The following is a 21,444-nucleotide window of genomic DNA, read 5'->3' as shown; positions in this document are numbered from 1 at the left end:
GTCATGGTGTTTATTGCAGCACTAGAAATCCTAAGTAAGATACTGTTTTTAAAAATCACTATCATGAAATTCTAAACACCAAAGACTATTTTATTACCTCACATATAACATACATCTGTGTTTTCTCTTTCCAAATTATAAGGCTTGATAATATTTCTACTATCATAAAATATTTGAAAATTACACAAATATTATTTAGAACCCTATTCTTGATATCCAAAATATGGAACTAGTCTACATGATCAAATATAAGAGAATATATAAAGAAACTGGCAGTCACATAAGGAAGATACCACTTAGTAGTAAAAGTTTTTGCAGTAATATACACAATACACATATATTAAAGAACATTGTTTTGAAGGAATGAAGTCATACACAAAATTATGAACTATGTGAATTTATTTATATTAAATCATAGACAATACAAAAGTAATCTGTGATGAAACTGAAACTGGGCAATAGTTACTTCTAACAACTGGAGCCTAGTATTCTTAACAATAAGACAAAGGCAATGAAATTCAAGGGCAAATTCCATTAAATAATGTAAAGAAGTTAGAAAAATGTCTGATAGATTCATTTTAATCCTGAGACAGGCTCTCATGCATCAAGACTGGCCTGAAATTTGGGCTATGTAGCCAAGGTTGCCATTAAACTTTCTATTTTCTTCCTTTCACCTCTTGAGTGTTGGTACCTAAGGTATATGTCACCACAATTATTTTATGCAATACTGGGCATTGAATTAAGAAATTTATTCATGCTAGAAAATTATTCTACCAACTGTGTTACTTCTTCAGCCCCTGATATTTTGTTTACATTATTGAACATAGGTCTGATTTTATAGTGAAAACATGTGCCTATTATCTTTATCATCAGATTGCATGAGCACTGAATGGGGAATAACTGGAATTATGAATAAACTTATGAATAAAATTATGAAGAAATATCTTTTCCAACAAAAGATGTCAATAGTAATATTGAATAAAAATTTGCAAAAGAAAAGCTTCCTGAGCTTTTACTACAATGTCTTGGAGACCATACTGAAAATCAATAGGATAGTGATAAGCAAAACTGAAGTTAATATTAAACTAATTTCTTTTAATTACATGAATATAAATGAGTAAATATTATTACCTAGAAATTGAGAAGCTAAAAGTCAAGCATCTTTGATGTGTTTAACTCCTTAACTCAGTAATTCCTTTGTTTGAAAATGGTTCTTTGAAAGTAAAAAATGGGAGGAATCATGGTGAGGACTTTATGCTATGTTATTACATCTTCCTCAGTGATAGCCTTTGTGAGTAATGAATTCCAAGGAACATCTTGGAGATTTGAGAGAGGAAGAATGAAGAAAAATATTTGTCTATTGCAATCAAGCTTAAGAACAATTCAGAGACCTGTAAAGGACTACTCATAATAACACTGGAAGGAAGGATGCAGCTTTTACATGTAACAATAAAATATTTTCTATTATTATTCTATTAAAGAAGATAAATCTTCTAGGCCAGGTTGAACTTATTATTACAGTTGGACAGTTTAGGGATCCTATAATCCCAGTTTAGAGAGCATGTCCATTGCTTTTAGCTAAGAATTTTCTTTCTTCTCTTCAATCTACTAATCACAGATATTGCTCAATATTTCCTGGGAAGGACTGAGAACTCATTTCTCCAGTTTCCTACCAGAGAAAAGGGGTATAAGTTTTCTCCCTTTCATGGTCTATCCAGACTTCTGCATCACTCTGTTGAAGATCAAATTTCAGGTCTTGAACACATTAGCAAAGCTTTACATCATTTGACAACACCTCTTAGCTACCACAAACCATTGATGATTAACATCCCACATTACATCAAGATGGTTTAGAAGGGTCTTAATTTGGATGCACAAATTTCTTTGTGCTCACCTCTGGTTATATAGAGGCCTTCTAGTCTGCTACAGGCTTGGAATAAGGCCTGTTTCTAAATTGCTTTTTTCATCCTCAAAAAACCCATTCACATTCATTATCAATGCCATTTCACAAATAAGGTAATAGAGATTTAGAGAAATTGATTTATTACATTACAGGATTGGAAATAAACCAACACACTCCCAGGTAATGCTTTTATGCAAATTCCTAAATTATATTCATTCAATTTTTCAAAGCCTCTTTTATTCTATTACAGATTTATTAAGTTGTTCATGTATTCATTATCTTCTATGTATCAGACCTGATATATACAGGATTTATTTTGAATATGTATATCAATACAGAAATTTGTTGCTATGTTTAGACAATAAAGGTTAGCAGTGATGAATTAAACTGTTCCTTATTTTCAAAGGTATTGATTCATATTAGCAAGCTGAGGTTTCACATTGTGGCAGATATTTTTTTTATGTTGAACAATCATAAGCCATTGACATACCAAATTATAAAAATAATAAAACATATTTTAGAAAATTTATCATTACAGAAAATAAAAATCTTTGTAATTTCTCCCACATAAGTTCTGTTACTGTTTTTATTCAGTTATGGCTGCAAACTAGCATTGGAAGTATTTCTCCTATCAGGCTCCATGTACAGTACTTTCATGTTTTATTTAATCCTTATTGTAATATCCATAATGAATACTATTTTAGATATAATTTTAAAGATCAGTTAAAAACCTGAAGAAAAACAGGACATTTAAATCTACAGTTTTTCATGAAAGCTCACAGAACATGGACTAAGGAACCATTGCTCTCTACTGAAAGTCTTTCTGGAGTTCCCCAGGAAGAACTGTGTTCTACCATCATGTTACTGTCCACTCAGCTTTTGACAATCAAGGCCCTTCCATAATCAGTCCACTAAAGTAGTTTCTGATAGTTTCACCAGAGACCTCAGAAATACCAAATTCCACAGGAAATTTCCATAAAAATTTTAGTTGGCTGCTAATCTACAGAAATTAACACATTTAATCATTGCTTTCTTGAAACTCTTATCTTCCTTTGTGTAAAAGTAATGACACCCATTTCTACCTTGATGTCTGCAGTTAGCAGAAGTGTTTATGGATGCTTTTCTTTAATTTTAGTTCCACAATACTATTTATTACTGTTGAATACGGTTTTGGTTAACTTTTTAATCTAATTTACTCTCAAGCATTGTCATCCACATACATGGCTTATCCAGTAGTTTAAATACTAATGATACCCAAATCCAGTTGATTGATTAAAAAGGATATATACTCATGGATGTTATGAAAACAGTTATCTACTGAGAAAATTTAGAATGTGTAGAAATGGGTAAAGGAAAGAAATGTGGATCCTCCAATCACAAGAGATAATGAACATTATGTTTTATGTCTTATTAAAAATATTACTATACTTATTAAGTTGACATTGTAATGTAAACACTCATTTCTAATTTCACAAAGGAAAATATGTTGTCCTTGACCTGAAATGCTATTACACAACCAAGTTACTTTAGTCAGTGTTACTCTACTTCTTAAAGTAACTCTTTATAGATTTTCTTCTAGAAAGGTTGTAGGAGTGTTTCAGGTCCCATTCTAAAGTGTAGCTTCTGAAAGCTGTTTTTTAAACCAGCTCATTTTCACTTCCTTCCACTATTTTCTTTGTTGTCTTTGGTGTAAGACAGTTCAAAAAACAGCTTTTTACTCAATGTTCTTCAGACAGAAATTTTTCTTACTTTGTTTTTGTATATCCTTCTCTACTCTTAAGAAGTCTGCCTAACATTTCACAAAAGTATGGTAACAGCCCCCATCCTATTGCTCATTTTGCTACATATTACCAATTTAAAATATATGTAAAAAGAAAGTATTCTTTTTTTTTCAAACCTGTCACTTATGCTCCTGTCTCAGGGCCTTCGCAGTGTCTATGATCTTCCACATTACCTGCATGGCTTAAAAGAAAGTATTCTAATATATACTTATATATATATATATATATATATATATATATATATGTGTGTGTGTGTGTGTGTGTGTGTGTGTGTGTGTGTGTGTGCATGACTGTTTTACTTACATAACTGTATGTGGATCCTGTAGATGTCAGAACAGGCCACAAGATCCCCTATAACTTGACTTACAGATAGATGTAAGCCATCATGTGGGTGCTGAGAATGGAACCTAGATATTGTTAAAGAGCAGCAACTGTTGTTAACTAAGCTACCTCTCTAGTCCTGAAACCGGTCAGTTTAAAATCACTGATTGGGTCGGTCATGGTGACGCATGCCTTTATTCCCAGCACTCGGGAGGCAGAGGCAGGCAGATCTCTGTGAGTTCGAGGCCAGCCTGGTCTACAAAAGCTAGTTCCAGGACAGCCTCCAAAGTCAAAGGGAAACCCTGTCTCAAAAAATCAAAAAAAATCACTGATTGGTTACTCTTTCCACCCCAATTACCTTAAGGATGAACTTTAAACTTTTAGCCAAGAATGTAAATCCCTTCAAGGCATAAATGAAATTTTGTGCAGTATTAAGTTTAGTACAGTGTACCTATGAACTTCATAATCTCTCATTGTCCATCATTATGGGATTATTACATCTTATACTGCCTGAATCTTGCACACTAGTAATTTGGAACTAACTTGTAGTTCCCAGACATTTCTATTTTCTTTGTTTATTTGAAGGTGTGAAATGTACTTCAGGTATTTTACCCTTTCTTTGACTGCCACTACACATGCCAATCCAACAATACATAACATTCACAGTCATAGGAAATGTTACCAACTCTAGAAATTCTATATTAGAATTAGTTGGCTCACATAATTCTAAAGGACAGCCAGGTAGTTATTAAATATCTTTATGATTAAAAATTCATGATAGAGCATTCTGGGCTTGCCCCTGTACACACTGGTAGAGAGGTGAGTCTGAGGGCCTCTTCTAGCTCACCTTCCCCTTCTTGAGTACCCTGACATTTATCTGCCAGACCTTTTCTGCCACTGAAAACTGTAGAGGGAACTGGAGGCAGGACAAAGCTGCCAGTCTCATAGGCTGCCATTCTGAGCTTGCCCCGCCAACCAGCAGTAGAGTCGAGGGAGAACCCCCCCTATACACACTAGAAAAAGAGATGAGAAGATAACAGTATAAGAAAACATCTAACAACAGAAAGACTTATATGATACCATGAGAATCTAGGGACTCTGCACCAGCACATCCCAACACAAAAGAAACAACACAAATTGCAGAAACCCCACAAAATCATGGAAATTGAACAGTGAACATTAGCATCACTCCTGGATAAAGGAAGAAATAAAGAAAGAAACTAAAGACTTCCTAGAATTAAATGAAAATAAAGGTACAACATACCAAACATATGGGACATTTTGAAAGGAGTTCTAAGAGGAAAGTTCATAGCACTAAGTGCCTACATGAAGACACTGGAGAATAGCCACACTACAGAATTAACAGAACACCAGAAAGCTCTAGAAAAAAGAAGTAAACTCACCAAGGAGTATTAGATACCAGGAAATAACCAAATTGTGAGCTGAAATCAGTAAGTGGAAACAAAGAAAACAATACAAAGAATCAATGAAAGAATGAGTTGGTACTTTTAGAAAAACAACAAGACAGACAAACCTTTATCCAACTTAACCAAAAGGCAGAGAGTAGACATGCTAATTAACAAAATCAGGAATGAAGGGGGGGCATAACAACTGACATGGGAAATCCAGAGAATCATCACGTCATACTTTAAAAACCTGTACTCAACAAAATTGGAAAATTTAATGTAAATGGATGATTTTCTGGATAAATATCACTTATCAAAATTAACCAAGAACAGATAAACAATTTAAATATACTTATAACCCCTAAAGAAATAGAAGCAACCATCAAAAGGCTTCCAACCAAAAAAGTCCACGACCAGATGGTTTCACTGCAGAATTCTATCAGAAAATCAAATAATGGCTAATATCCATACTCTTCAAATTGTTCCACCCAATAGAAGCAGAAGGATCACTGCTAAACCCTTTTTACCAGGCTATAATTGTATTAGTACCAAAGACACAACTAAGATAGGGAACTACAGAATAATCTCCCTCATAAACATTGATGCAAAAATACTCAAAAATACTAGCAAATCAAATCCAAGATCACATCAGAGAAATCATACACCATGATCTAGCCCAGGGATTCAGGGATGGTTCAACATATGAAATCCATCAATGTATTCCACCATATAAAAATTCTCCAAAAGAAAAACCAAATGATCATCTCACTAGATAGTGCAAATCCTTTGACAAAATCCAACACCCCTTCATGATAAAGGTCTTGGAGATATCAGGGATAACAGGAACACACTTAGACATAATAAAGGCATTATACAGCAAACTGGCAGCCAACATCAAAATAGATGGAGAGAAACTCAAGGCAATTCCTCTAAAATCAGGAACAAGACAAGGTTGTTCACTCTCTCCATATCTGTTCAATATTGGACATGAAGTTTTTGCTACAGTAAGAAAAAAATAAATGAGATCAAGGGGATAAAATTGGAAAGGAATACATAAAATTTAACTATTTGCAGATGATATGATAGTCTATGTAAGAGACCCAAAGAATTCTAGCAGGGAACTCCTACAGCTGAAAAACACTTTAATCAAAATGGCAGGATACAAGACTAACTCAAAAAAATAGTAGCTCTGCAATATACAGATAATAAAGGGGCAGAAAAAGAAATGAGAGAAACATTACCCTTTACAATAGCCAGAAACAAAATAAAATATCTTGGTGTATCTCTCATATAACAGGTGAAAGACATGTATGACAAGAACATTGAGTCTTTAAAGAAAGAAATTAAAGAAGATAACAGAAAATGGAAAGTTCTCCCATGATATTGGATAGGTAGGATCAACATAGTAAAAATGGGAATCTTACCAACAGCAACATACACATTCAATGAAATCGGTATTAAAATCCCAGCACAATTCTTCACAGAACTTGAGAGGAAAATTCTCAACTTTTCATGGAAAAACAAAAGACCCAGGGTAGCCAAAACAGCCCTGTACAATAAAGGAATTTCCAGAGGCATCACCATCCCTAACTTCAAGCTATATTATAAAGCGATAGTCCTGAAAAAAGCTTAGTATTGGTGCAAAAAATAAACAGATAGACAAATGGAATCTAATTGAAGATCCTGATATTAACCAACACACCTATGAACACTTGATTTTTGACAAAGAGTCTAACACTATACAATGGAAAAAAGAAATTATCTTCAACAAATGGTACTGACATAACTGGATGCTGTTATTGTAGAAGACTTCAGATAGATCCATATCTATCACCATGCACAAAACTTAAGTCCAAATGGTACAAAGACCTCAACACAAATCCATTCACACTGAACCTCTTAGAAGAGAAAGTGGGAAATACCCTTCAACGAATTGGTACAGGAGATCACTTCCTGAACACAACACCACTAGCACAGACACTGAGAAAGACAATTAATTAATGGGACCTCCTGGAACTGAGAAGCTTCTGTAAGCAAAAGGACACAGTCAACAAGACAAAACGGCAGTCTGCAGAATGGGAAAGATATTCAACACAACATCTGACAGAGGGCTGACTAGCATAGTCTCCAAAACACCAAATAATCCAATTCAAAAGCAGGGTACAGAACTAAATAGAGAATTTTCAATAGAGGAGTCTAAAATGTCTGATAGACACTTAAGAAATTGCTCAAAATCCTTAGCCATAAGGGAAATGAAAATCAAAACAAATCTGCGATACCATCTTACTCCTGTCAGAATGGCTAAAATCAAAAACACCAATGATGGATTATGCTGGAGAGTATGTGGAGAAAGGGTAACACTCCTCCCCTGCTGGAGGGAGTGAAAACTTGTACAACCACTTTGGAAATCAGTATGGATATTCTTCAGGAAAATGGTAATCAGTCTACCAAAAAATCCAGCAATTTCACTCTTAGGCATATACCCAAAATATGCACACTCATACAACAAGGACATCTATTCCACTGTGTTCATGGCAACATTATTTATAATAGCCAGACCTCAGAGCAACCTAGATACCCCTAAACTGCAGAGTGGACAGAGAAAATGTGATACATTTACACAATGGAGTACTACTCAGAAGAAAATAATCAACGGAATCTTACAAATCACACATAAATGGATGACACTAGAAGAAACCATGCTGATTGAGGTAACCCAGTACCCTTTTAGACATGGAGCAGTGGATTTCCAGCCTACAATTCCATTGCCAGAGAGTCTGGGAAACAGGAACTACCCTAAGAGATATATACAGGAGACAGGGAATAGTACTGAATCTCTTGAGGGTATGGAGCATGAGGGAAGGGGAGGAGAGAGGGAGTTGGGAGAAAGATAGGGGGAGAAGAGTATGGGAGAGAGCAACATGGGGGAGCAGGAAAGTTGAGTCAGGAGAAGAACAGAGGATTGCAAGATGAGAGTTATCATAATAGATGGACCCATTATAAGTTTGAGGAGAGTCTGGCACTAGTGAGATTTTGAGAGATCTACAAAAATGAAAACAACTGACATCAAGGCTGCCTTAATGCCCTCCCTCTGATAATGAGATTGATGACTACCTTATATGCCATCCTAGAACCTTCATCCAGTAGCTGATAGAAGCAGTGGTAGACACCCATAGCTAAACACTGAACTGAACTCCTGGAACCTAGTTGAAAAGAAGGAAGAGTGATGAACAAAGGAGTCAAGACATAGATGGTGAAACCCACAGAGGCAGCTGAGTGGAACAAGGGGGAATTCATGATCCCTAGACAGGTGACAGTGAGGCCAGAATGTGACAGAGTTAAGGCCCCTGAATGTGGATGTCAGTGAGGAGGCCTTGGCAATCTATGGGTCCCTGCATAGTAGATAAGTATTTATCCCTAGCATACAAATGTACTTTGGGAGCCCTTTCCACATGGAGGGATGCTCTCTCAACCTGGACATATAGGGAGAGCCTACCATGCCGTAAATGATATGACAGACTTTGAAGAACCCCCATGGAATGCCTCACCCTCCCTGGGGAGTGGAGAGGGTTAGGTTGGGGGTTGGGGTGTGATGGGGGATGGGGGAGGAGGGGAGGGAGAGAAATCCAAGAAAAAACAATCAAGTGAAGGGAGCAATTCAAACAGTTCAAGGCTTGAAAACTGAAATAGAAACAATAAAGAAAATACAATGAAGGAATGCTGGAAATAGAAAAGCTGGGTAAATGATCAGGAGCTAAAGATGTAGGTATAACCAACAGAATACAAGAGATGAAAGAGGGAATCTCAGATGTTGAAGAGTCACTATAAGAAACAGTCATTGACCAAAGAAAAGCTTAAGTCCAACAAAGCCCTAACACAAAATATCAAAGAAATATGGGACACAGTGAAAAGGCCAAACCTAAGAATCATATATATATACAGCTCAAATATACAGAAACATATTCAACAAAATCATAGAAGAAAACTTTCCCATCTAAAGAAGGACATATCTATGAAAGTAAAAGAAGCTACAGAACATCAAATAGACTGTACCAAAAAAAATTCCCCTCACCACATAATAATAAAACCACCAAACATACATAATAAAGAAAGAATATTAAAAGCAGCAAAGGAAAAAGACCAGGTAACATATGAAGGCAGACCTATCAGAATTACACCTGACTTCTCCATGCAATCTCTGAAAAGGTCTTGGATAGATGTTCTACAAACATAAAGAGACCATAGATTCCAGCACAGACTACTATACCCAGCAAAATTTTCAGTTACTATAGTTGGGATGGAGAACACAAGATATTCCATGACAGAACCAGATTTACACAATACAACTCCATAGATCCATCCAAAGAAAGTTTTGGAAGGAAAACTCCAACCCAAGGAAGTTAACAACACTCACAAAAACCTAGGCAATAGATAATCCAAATTTACCAAACACCAAAAGAAAAAAAAGGTGGGATGAATCCACACACAATACCTCCACCATCAACAAACCCAAAACAAACAAGAATGAACAATCAATTGTCATTAATATCCCTCAATATCTATGGTTTTAACTCACCTATAAAAAGACACAGGCTAACAAAAAGGATATGAAGACAGAATCCATCCTTACTTCTGTTACATACAAGAAACACACCTCAACTTCAAAGACAGACTTTACCTCAGAATAAAGGGTTGGGAAAAGATTTTCCTATCAAATGGACCCAAGAAATAAGCTGGTGTAGCAATCCTAATATCTAACAAATTAGACTTCAAACTAAAATCAACCAAAAGAGATGAGAAAGGTCATTTAATATTTATCCATAAAGATGAGATCTCAATTTTCAACATCTATGCCCCAAATACAAATAATCCAATTAAAAAGTGGGGGTACAGAACTAACTAGAGAATTGGCAGTAAAGTCATCTAAAATGGCTGAAAGACTCTTAAGAAAGTGTGCAATATCCTTAGCTATCAGAGAAATACAAATCAAAACAATTCTGAAGTACCATATTACTCCTGAAAGAATGGCTAAAATAAAAAACCCCAACGCCAGTCTGTGCTGGAGAGGATGTGGAGAAAGGGGAACACTCCTCCACTGTTGTTGGGAATGTAAATTCATGCAGTCACTTTGGAAATCAGTATGGCATTTCCTCAGGAAAATGGGAATCAATGTACACAAGATCCAGCATTTCCACTCTTAAGTATGTACCCAAAGGATGCACATTCATACAACGACATTTGTTCCACTATGTTCATAGCAGCATTATTTGTAATAGCCAGAACCTGGAAGAAACACAGATGCCCCTCAGTTGAAGAATGGATAAAGAAAATGTGGTACATTTACACATTGGAGTATTACTCAGTGTAAATAGTACAATGGAAACTTGAAATTCACAGGCAAATGAATGAACTAGTAGACTAGTGAGGTTACATCTTCACAAGAAATAAACATGGCATGTACTAACTCATATATGAATTCTAGGCATAGAGAACAGAATTACCAGCTTACAATATACACTGACAGAGAAGCTAGGAAACAAGGAGGACCCCATGAGAGATACAGAAGGTCCCCTCGATAAGGGGAAAGAGACAAGATCTACCGAGCAAGTTGGTAGCATGGGGTAAAGGGGTGGGAGGTAGAAAAAAGAGTAGGGAATAAGAGGAGGGGAGAGGTGAACAAGAGGGATCAGGAAAACTGAGGCAGGGGAGGAATGTAGGAAAGCAAGAAAAGAGACACCTTAATAGAGGGAGCCAGAATAGGTTTAAAGAGAAATCACAAAGATTCACAAAGATGACCCCAAGAATTGAGGCAGTAGTGGAGAGGTTGCCTTTTCATGCCCTTCCCCTGTAATAAGATTGATGACTATATTAAATGCCATCCTAGAGCCTTCATCCTCTAGCTGATTGAAGCAGAAGCAGGCACCCACAACTAAGCATTGAGCCATTCTCCTGGAATCCAGTTGTAGACAGGTAGGAAGGATGAGCAAAGGAGTCAAGACCGAGCTGCAGAAACCTCCAGAATCAGTTGACCTGACCTAGTAAGAGGATAGGGACCCCAGTAGTAAACCTGGGGAACCAGCATTGGACTGAACCAAATTCTCTGAATGTGGGTGGCAGTTGGGAGGCCAGCGCAGTCTATGGGACTTCTAACAGTGCAACCAGTACTTATCCCTAGTACACAAATGGATTTCAGGAGCCCATTCTCAATTGAGGGATACTAGGAGAAAGGTCTAGGCCCACCCCCAAATGATGTGACAGAGTTTGATGATCACCCATGGAAGGCCTCACCGTCCTTGGGGGAGCAGGTGGGAGGTGGGTTGGGATGGTGTTGATAGGGTGAATAGGAGGATGGAAGGGAGAGGGTACAGGGGATTAATATGTAAAATGATTGTTGCTAAATTTAAAAAAGGAAAACTGTTATGAGAGTTTGTTTAGATGGTGAATTATAGTGTAATTCTATTTTTGAACTTTCAAAAATTAAGAAAGTTTAGATAAGACTCATGTTTTAAAAGCTTTTCATACTTCATTCAGAAGAAGGTTTAGGAACCATCTTTTGTCAGAAAATATGAACAAAAATATAAGATTAGTTTGCTTTGGAATACTGCTGAAATAAGATTTATTATTAGTTATGCTCACATAAACACTTGAAGTAATGAAAATTAAAATCAAATGGCCTCATCTGTGTGTTATTAAGCTTAACTTTGAATTGTGAGACAGGAAGTGAATAGGGAAAGTGACAATTTTTATTGTGCTAGGTTGTTTTTATACAAAAATGGACTTGTAATAGTTCCAAATACAGAAGGATCTAGTATATTGAGATATATTCTGTTAGCTTAAATTAATTAGCTTCTTGGACTGGTGCTTTGGACTGGTTAATAATGATGGTGTCGGCTCAGAAAGAGTTGGCTGTCAAATTACAGAATCATGGAAGGAAAATAGAACCTATCTAAAGATATGTAACCTATTGCTTTTATTGCTTCTAGAAGAAGCTGTGATTGATCATTTGGGTTCAGTTTTAAATCATATCTAAAAGGCTGTCACTGACAGCTATTTCACACTATGAAAACCCTCAGTCATTTGTTGTGCATTGATTCAATTCCAAATTCCATGTACCTTGTATTATTTTAATTAAAATTTTTCCTAGCCAAGTGTTATATTCTCACTCTGAAATATTAAAGCAATTCAAATACCTTTAGAGTAAAAGGTGAGTTTTTCTTAACAGTTCACCAAACTTTCATTCCTATTTGAATATTTTCTTCTAAGGTTGATATGTGTCTTTCCCAATACATATGTGCAAACCTTCATGTGTTTTCATACATATGTATTTATTTACACATATTTGCATTTTATGCATATATAAACATACCCTTACAAATAAGCACACACAAAACATCTGCACCTATGCTGTACTCTCATATTTTGTAAATGACACCATCTTGTATAACACATTCTACAATTTAATTTTCCACTGACAATTTTTAACAATGTGAGTACAAACAATGGCTTGGATTTTGCTATAAGCATCATATGGACCCAAACTCACAGAGATCTCTGTGTCTCTATCTCTCATATCTCAGGATTAAAATTGTGCACTACAAAGCCTGCATTGGGGGTTCAGTTTTAAAATTTAACTCTCATCCAAATGTTAAAATATCAGAACAAAGAAGCTGTAAATTCTCTAAATTACAGAGTGAGAATCACATTGTACAATTAGGAGGACTATATGTAAAAGAAACAAAAGGACATAATAGCTCTGAAAGTAAAATGTCATTTAAACATGTCCTGTAATATACATATAAATAATTTTATTCCTATTGTTCATTATTATATCTGAAATTGATATATAATTGTAATAAATTTACATTATACAATATAATGCTTTCAGGGTGTTTAAGGAACAATTCAAGCTACTTAACATTTGAAACACCTTCCATACTAGCTTTTTATATTCAGAACACTTATTTACTCATTTTAAAATATCTATTTGTGTGGGGAGGGTGCATGTGTTCCATGGCATGCATAAGTCCATCCTATCTTTCTACCATGAGGTTTCTGGCAATCATAAAACTTTCCAACAATCCTTTTTACCTACTGAGCTGTCTTGCTTGCCCTATTAATTTTATCATCATCATCATCATCATCATCAATATTGCTACCATTTAGTGGTATGTGTGTGAGCGCATTGTGCAAGTGCACCTGTGTTATAGTGTATGTGTAGAGCAAAGAGGACAACTTTGAGTATTCAGTTTTTTCCCACCTTGAGGCAGGATGTCCTTTGTCCCTCCTTTTTTATTATTTACTTTTGAGGTTATACTATAACTACATTTCTACTTTTTTCTTCCTTCTGACAACCCTTCCCTATATAAACCTTCCCTCTTTCTTTCAAATTCATGGCAGTTTTTATTAATTGTTGTGTATATGCGTATACACATTTACCCCTAAATATAAATATACCCCTTAGTTCATATGATTATACTTGTATGCATGTTTTCAAGACTGATCATTTGGCACTGGAATACCAGCTGATGTGCTTTTCCCTAGGAATATCAGCATTCTTGCATTCATCTTTCCTCTGTGCTATGTTCTTTAGACTGGCTGGGCTGGGAATCTTTCAGGGAATTCTCTAGTAATGCTTTCTTTCAGTAATAATGCTAGGTGTGTGTGTGTGTGTGTGTGTGTGTGTGTGTGTGCGTGCGTGTGTGCGTGTGTGTGTTCTGAGTACATCATACAGGTCATCAGCTTAGTTGAAAAACAAAACGAAACACATTGGCCTTGGATAAAAGGCCTTGGATAAAAAAGACCAAACCAATGTTACATGCTATTCACATCAAAATTGGAGTGTTTAGGCAACCAGTAACAACCTGATTTAAATAATAAAAGAAAGGGCCATCTGGAATGTTTTTTCTCAAAGTTCTGATTCTTAAAATGAAATATGTAATTATAGCTTTATAGCACACACACATTTTAAATGTATTAACCCTCACTTTTATTGCATTTATCCTAAGATGTAAGGAAAATTATTACCATTAGCATATTAAACATAGGGAAAGTGAAGCACTCACATGATGTTGGTTAGCCCTATTATTAAGGGTTTCAAAAGGAGTTTTGCTTGAAATCAGAGCAACATTGCAAAATTTCCCCTCCCGATTTTACCAAACCAAAGTTTATTATCTTTCCCTGCACAGGTCAGAGTAACGCTTAAGACTTAAAAAGCTGTACATGTATCTAAGGGTGTAGAGAGGTTCAATGACCTAAGGATGAAGCATGGCTAATTGAACCAGAATGATTACACTTGCACTTATGCAAAATTCCTGGGGATGGCTTAGACCTTGTGCAAATACAGGAATGTTACATCCTACCGAAGAGAAAGCTGCAATTTAAGGACTTATGCTAGTCAAGAGCTGTGACCTCAGTGAAGAGGCAGAAGAGTTTTTTCATTCAGCAAGCTGTGCCTCATGCTTCTTTGGCTAAAGCTATGTATATTTAATTAGTGTCCTCTCACCTTCACAGTACATGTTTTTCCACTTGACAGTTTCTGGCACCACAAGAATGTCCTTGAGAGAAAAGTCAGGCCTATTGACTGCTAAGCATATTATTTGACTTGGTGTTCAACCATTCTGAAGAAAGAATTGGGAATAATGGAAGACAGTGGGCCAGAGAAGCACTTTAAATGACAGTGTCAGGTCGGTCGAAGCTATTGAACAGTTCCTATTAAATTAGCTTAGCTTCATCTCAGCTAGTTAATGCTGGCAGGCTGACAAATTAGTTTCTATCTGAATAGAAAAAAAGAGAGTAAAGAGAAAGAGATTCACATTTGGGGGCTTAGTGACAGTCACATCACAAGGTCAATAAGAACGTGTCCATCATACAACTTTGCTGGTGTCATGTCAATAAACTGGATGCTCAACTTCAAAATAGTCAAGAGGCAAGCATGTTCTTTATAATCAAAATTACTTTGTTATAGTATAAATGTATTTTTATCATACAAAATTGTTTTGAGGACTGTTAGCACATCTAAGTATAAATTTTATCTAGCATTTCAATTAAAAGAATTGTGTCACACAATTATGGACCCTGAATAAAAAACATAAATATATTTTCTTTAGTTTTTAATATTCATTTTCCCACTACATTTTTATTCTTTGGCTTAAATATATACTGACATCTCATTTTAATACACTCATGTATTTCAGATATTGTGCCTTAAAATTGAAGGTTGTTATAACCCTGAGTTGAAAAAAATATATTAGTGCAATTTTCCCACAAACAATGCTCATTCACGTCCTTGTCATATTTGCCAATTCTTACAAATTTTTAATCATTATTGTTATTGATCTATGATTGGCAATCTTCTATTGATGAGGACCAAAATCCATACTTATATAAGGTGATAGGGTGTGTGTGTGTGTGTGTGTATGTGTTTTGTTTTGCATTCAGTACAGGGGCTACACCTTAACCCACTGCTGTCCCAACCCGCAATTGCAACTCTGAAGCAGTTCGGCCACATGGGCCACATCCAGGTTGGAATTCTGCTCTCTCGGGCACTGGCTCTATCATGGCTGCTAAAGGAAACTTTATCTAAATCTCTACCCTTCTATGGAACTCTGGATACAAAGGCTGAGGTGAAATCCTGCTAACTCAGAGAGACTGAGTAGCAGTAGCTGAACATCTAAGACACGTAAGAAGGTGGAATGAGCTCCCATGCTAATGGATCAGTATAATAAAAAAATAAATCTATAGATTCAGTGCAATCCCCATCAAAACTGCAAAAACATTCGTCATGTATCTCAAAAGGATGGTTTTTTTGCTATATGTAGTAATAAAAAAAGAATAGCTAAAACAACCACCAATAATAAAAAGAACTGCTATAGATGTTACTTCCCTTCAAATTGTACTACAAAGCTATAATAATAAAAGCTGTAAGACACTGGCCCAAAACAGATACTTCGGTCAATAGAACTGAGCTGAAGACACAGAAATCTACACACCAATGGACATCTCATTTTTGACAAAGAAAACAAAAATATGTATAGGAGAAACAACAGCAACAACAGTTTGTGCTGGTCTAACTGGATGGTTACATGTAGAAGAATCCAAATAGATTCATGCTGCATAAAAATCAACTCCAAATGGATCAAAGTCATGACCATAAAATTAAGTACACTGAACCTGATAGAAGAGAAAGTAGAGAATGGCCTTGAACTCATTGGCACAGAAGAAGATTCTCTGGACAGAACACCATTAGCATAGGTACCAAGCTCAAAAATTAATAACCTCACAAAACTGAAAAGAACAGAAAAATACACTATCATTCAGAAAAATAAACAGACTACAGAAGGGAAAAAAGATTCTATAAATACACATCCATGAATTGATTAATACAAAATAAATAAAAGAACTCAAAATATTAGATATCAAGAAAACACATACTCCCAATATAAAAAGAAAATGTGTTAATGTGGTAGAGCTATAAACAGAGAGTTCTCAAAGATGAAATGCAAATGTCTGAGAAATAGTTAAAGGAATGTTCTACCTCCTTTGTCATCAGGGAATACAAATAAAAACCAGTTTGAGATTTCATCTTATACCCAGCAGAATGACTAAAATTTTTAAAACTAGTGACAGTTTTTGCTGGCAAGGAGGTGGAGCAAAGGACACACTTATCCATTTTTGTACTCATGAATTCTCTTAGATGAAAAATTATATAAGAAATACTTGCTCGGGAACAGAAACACCGGAGACCTGAGAAGTGCCCACAGTGGATCCGTATCCCAGCCCGACGGGATTCAGCATGCCCAGAGACGGCCAGCTTCCAAGTCCCAGTCTCCACTCACTGTACAGGCGAGGCGAGAGTCCAGCCTACCCAGAGTTTGCTAAGGTCCCAATACAAGGACGGCCTCCATCCTTGAAGGAGGAGAGCCACCAGGGTGTTAGACCTGCTCCCACCCACTGGAAAGGAATCGTGGTCACATACTCACCAGGGGAGGAAGAGACTTCTTCTGTACCCACAGGAAGAAATGATTGGAAGGAAAAAATACAAAAACACACCCAACAACAGAAAAACAAATATGACACCACCAGAAACTATAGAATCTTCACCTGCAAGATTTGAACAGTCCATTGCAGAAGAAGCAGATGAGAAAGACCTTAAAAACAACTTCATGAAAATGATAGGGGCTGTCAAAGAAGATATGAGAAAATCTTTTAAAGATATGGAAGAAAAAACAAACTAAAAAGTACAAGAAATAGAGGAAAAAACAATCCAAAAATGCAAAAAGGCAAGAAATGTAAGAAAAGACAAGCCAAAAACTTCAACAAATGCAAGAAAGAGGAAAAGACAAAACAAAAATTACAAGAAACAATTCAAAAAGTACAAGGGCTGAAAGCTGAAATAGAGACAATAAAAAAACAGTCTGAAGGAATCCTGGAAATAGAAAAGCTGGGCAAACAGTCAGGTACTAAAGATACAAGCATAACCAACATAATACAAGAGATGGAAGACAGAATCTTGGGGGTTGAAGATACACTAGGGGAAACTGATTCATCAACCAAAGAAAATCTTAAGTCCAACAAATCCCTAACACAAAATATCCAGGAAATATGCGACACTGTGAAAACACCAAAGCTAAGAATAATAGGACGAGAAGAAGGTGAAGAAATCTACCTCAAAGGAGCAGAAAATATATTCAACAAAATCATAGAATACTTTCCCAAATTAAAGAATGACATGCCACTGAAAGTACAAGTAGCCTACAGAACACCAAATAGAGTGGACCAAAAGAGGAAATCCCCTTGCAACATAATAGTAAAAAACTCAAAGATACAGAATAAAGAAAGAATCTTAAGAGCAGCAAAGGAAAAAGGCCAAGTAACATACAAAGCCAAACCTATCAGAAACACACCTGACTTCTACATGGAAACTCTGAAAGCCAGAAAGTCCTGGATAGATATTCTCCCCAAACTAAGGGACCATTGATGCCAGCCCAGACTGCTGTAACTAGCAAAGCTTTCAATCACTATAGATGGTGAAAACAAGATATTCCATCCAAAACTAAATTTAAACAATACATATCCACTAGCCCAGCCCTACAGAAAGTTCTGGAAGGAAACCCAAAACCCAAGGGAGGTAACTACAACCAGAAACCATAGGCAATAGATAAACCCAACTTATCAACAGCCAAAAGAAAAGAGGTGGAAATCCACATTTAATTCTACCACCATCAACTATTCCAAAACAAACAAGAATGAACAATCAACGGTCATTAACATCCCTCAATATTAATGGCCTTAACTCGCCCATAAAGAGACACAGGCTAACATAATGGATTCAAAGACAGAACCCATCCTACTGCTGCATACAAGAAACACACCTCAGCCTCAAAGACAGACATTACATCAGAGTTAAGGGTTGGGAAAAGATTTTCCAATCAAATGTACCCAAGAAACAAGCAGGGGTAGAAATCCTAATATCTAAAAAATTACACTTTCAAAGAAGATCAATCAAAAGAGATGAAGGAGGGCACTTAATACTCGTCACAGGAGAAATTCACCAAGATGAAGTTTCTCTCCTGAACATTTATGCCCCAAATACAAAGGCGCCCACGTTCATAAAAGAAACATTACTAAAACTCAATTCACATATAAAGCCCCACACACTTGTAGTGGGAGACTTCAACATCACACTTTCACCTCTAGACAGGACTACCAGACAGAAACTTAACAAAGAAGCAAAGTAATTTATAGAAGTTGTGATCCAATTGGGATTAACAGACATCTATAGAACATTCCACATAAATAAAAAAGAATATACCTGTTTCTCAGCACCACATGGAACCTTCTAAAAAAATTGACCACATACTTGGCAACATATCAAATCTCAACAGGTACAAAAAATTGAAATAACTCTATGCACCTTATCAGACCACCATGTGTTAAAATTAGAATCCAACAACAACACAAATTGCAGAAACCCTACAAAATCATGGAACTTGAATAATGCCCAATTGCAACATTCCTGGGTCAATCAAGAAATAAAAAAAATTAAAGACTTCCTAGAATTCAAAGAGAATTAGGACACAACACACCCAAACTTATGGGACACTTTGAAAGCAGTGCTGCAAGGGAATTTCATAAAACTAAGTGCCCACATGAAGAAACCGGAGAATAGTTACCCTAGAGAATTGACAACACAACTGAAAGCTCTAGAACACAAAGAAGCAAATTCACCCAGGTGTAGTAGATGCCAGGAAATAAAGAAATTGAGAGCTGAAATCAATAAAGCAGAGACTAGGAAAATACAAAAAATCAATGTAACAAAGAGTTGGTTCTTTAAGAAAATCAACAAGATAGACAAACCTTTATGCAAACTTACTAAATGACAGAGTGTGAACATGAAAATTAACAAAATCAGAAATGAAAAGGGAGAAATAACAACGGACACTGAGGAAATCCATAGTATCATCAGGTAATATTTTAAAAACCTGTACTCCACACAATTTTTAAAATCTAAAGGAAATGGACACTTTTCTGGATAGATATCACTTGCCAAAATTAAATCAAGAACAGATAAGCAATTTAAATAGACCTATAACACCTATGGAAGTAGAAGCAGTCATCAAAAGGCTCCCAACCAAAAAAAGTCCAGGGCCAGATGGCCTCAATGCAGAATTCTACAAGAAATTCAAAGAACAGCTTATACCAATTCTTCTCAAAATATTCCACACAATAGAAGCAGAATGGCCTTACCCAAACTCTTTCTATGAGGCTTCAATTACCTTGATCCTCAAGCCACACAAAGACACAACTAAGAAAGAGAACTTCAGAACAATATCCCTCATGAACATTGATGCAAAGATATGCAGTAAAATACTGGCAAATCAGATCCAAGAACACATCAGAAAACTCATCCACCATGACCAAGTTGGCTTCATCCCAGGTTTGTACAACATATGAAAAACCATCAATGAATCCACCATATAAACAAGCTGAGAAACAAAAATCAAATGATCATCTCACTGGATGCTGAAAAAGCCTTTGACAAAATGCAGCACCCCTTCATGATAAAGGTCTTGGAGAGATCTGGGATAACAGGAACTTACCTCAACATAATAAAATCCATATACAGCAAACTAATAGCCAACATCAAACTAAATGGACAGAAACTCAACCTAATTCCTCTAAGGTCACGAACAAGACAAGGCTATCCACTCTACCCATACTTCTTCAATACTGTACTTGAAGTTCTAACTAGAGCAATACAACAACAGAAGGATTTCAAGGGGACACAAATTGGAAAGGAAGAGTTAAAACTTTCACTATTTGCACATGACATGATAGTTTACATAAGTGACCCAAAAAACTCTACCAGGGCACTCCTGCAGCTGATAAATACTTTCAGCAAAGTCAAGATCAACTCAAGAAAATCAGTAGCCCTACTATATACAGATGATCAAAGGGCTGAGAAACAAATCAGAGAAACATTGCCCTTTACAATAGCCACAAACAACATAAAATACCTTGGCATAACATTAACCACACAAGTGAAAGATCTGTATAGCAATAACTTTGAGTCTTTAAAGACAAAATTAAAGAAGACACCAGAAGGGCAAAAGATCTCCCATGCTCTTGGATAAGTAGGATCAACATAGCAAACATTTTGGCAATAGTACCAAAAGTAATATACAGATTTAATGAATTCCCCATTAAAATCCCAGCACAATTCTTTACAGACCTTGAAAGAAAAATAATCACCTTTGTATGGAAAAACAAAAGACCCAGGATAGCCAAAACAAACTTATTCAGCAAAGCAATTTATGGAGGCATCACCATACCTGACTTCAAGCACTATTATACAGCTGTAGTCCTGAATACAGCTTAGTATTGGCACAAAAATAGACAGGTAGACCAAAGGAATCGAATTGAACACCCTGATATTAACACATACATGTATGAACATCTGATTTTCCACAAAGAAGCTAAACATATACAATGGAAAAAATAAAGCATCTTCAACAAATCGTGCTGGCATAACTGG

This window comes from Mesocricetus auratus, unplaced genomic scaffold (genome assembly GCF_017639785.1).
Source record: "Mesocricetus auratus isolate SY011 unplaced genomic scaffold, BCM_Maur_2.0 Super-Scaffold_100003, whole genome shotgun sequence".
Taxonomy (NCBI): Eukaryota; Metazoa; Chordata; class Mammalia; order Rodentia; family Cricetidae; genus Mesocricetus; species Mesocricetus auratus.
The sequence above is the reverse complement of the archived record's forward strand: the minus strand, read 5'-3'. Positions refer to the sequence as shown.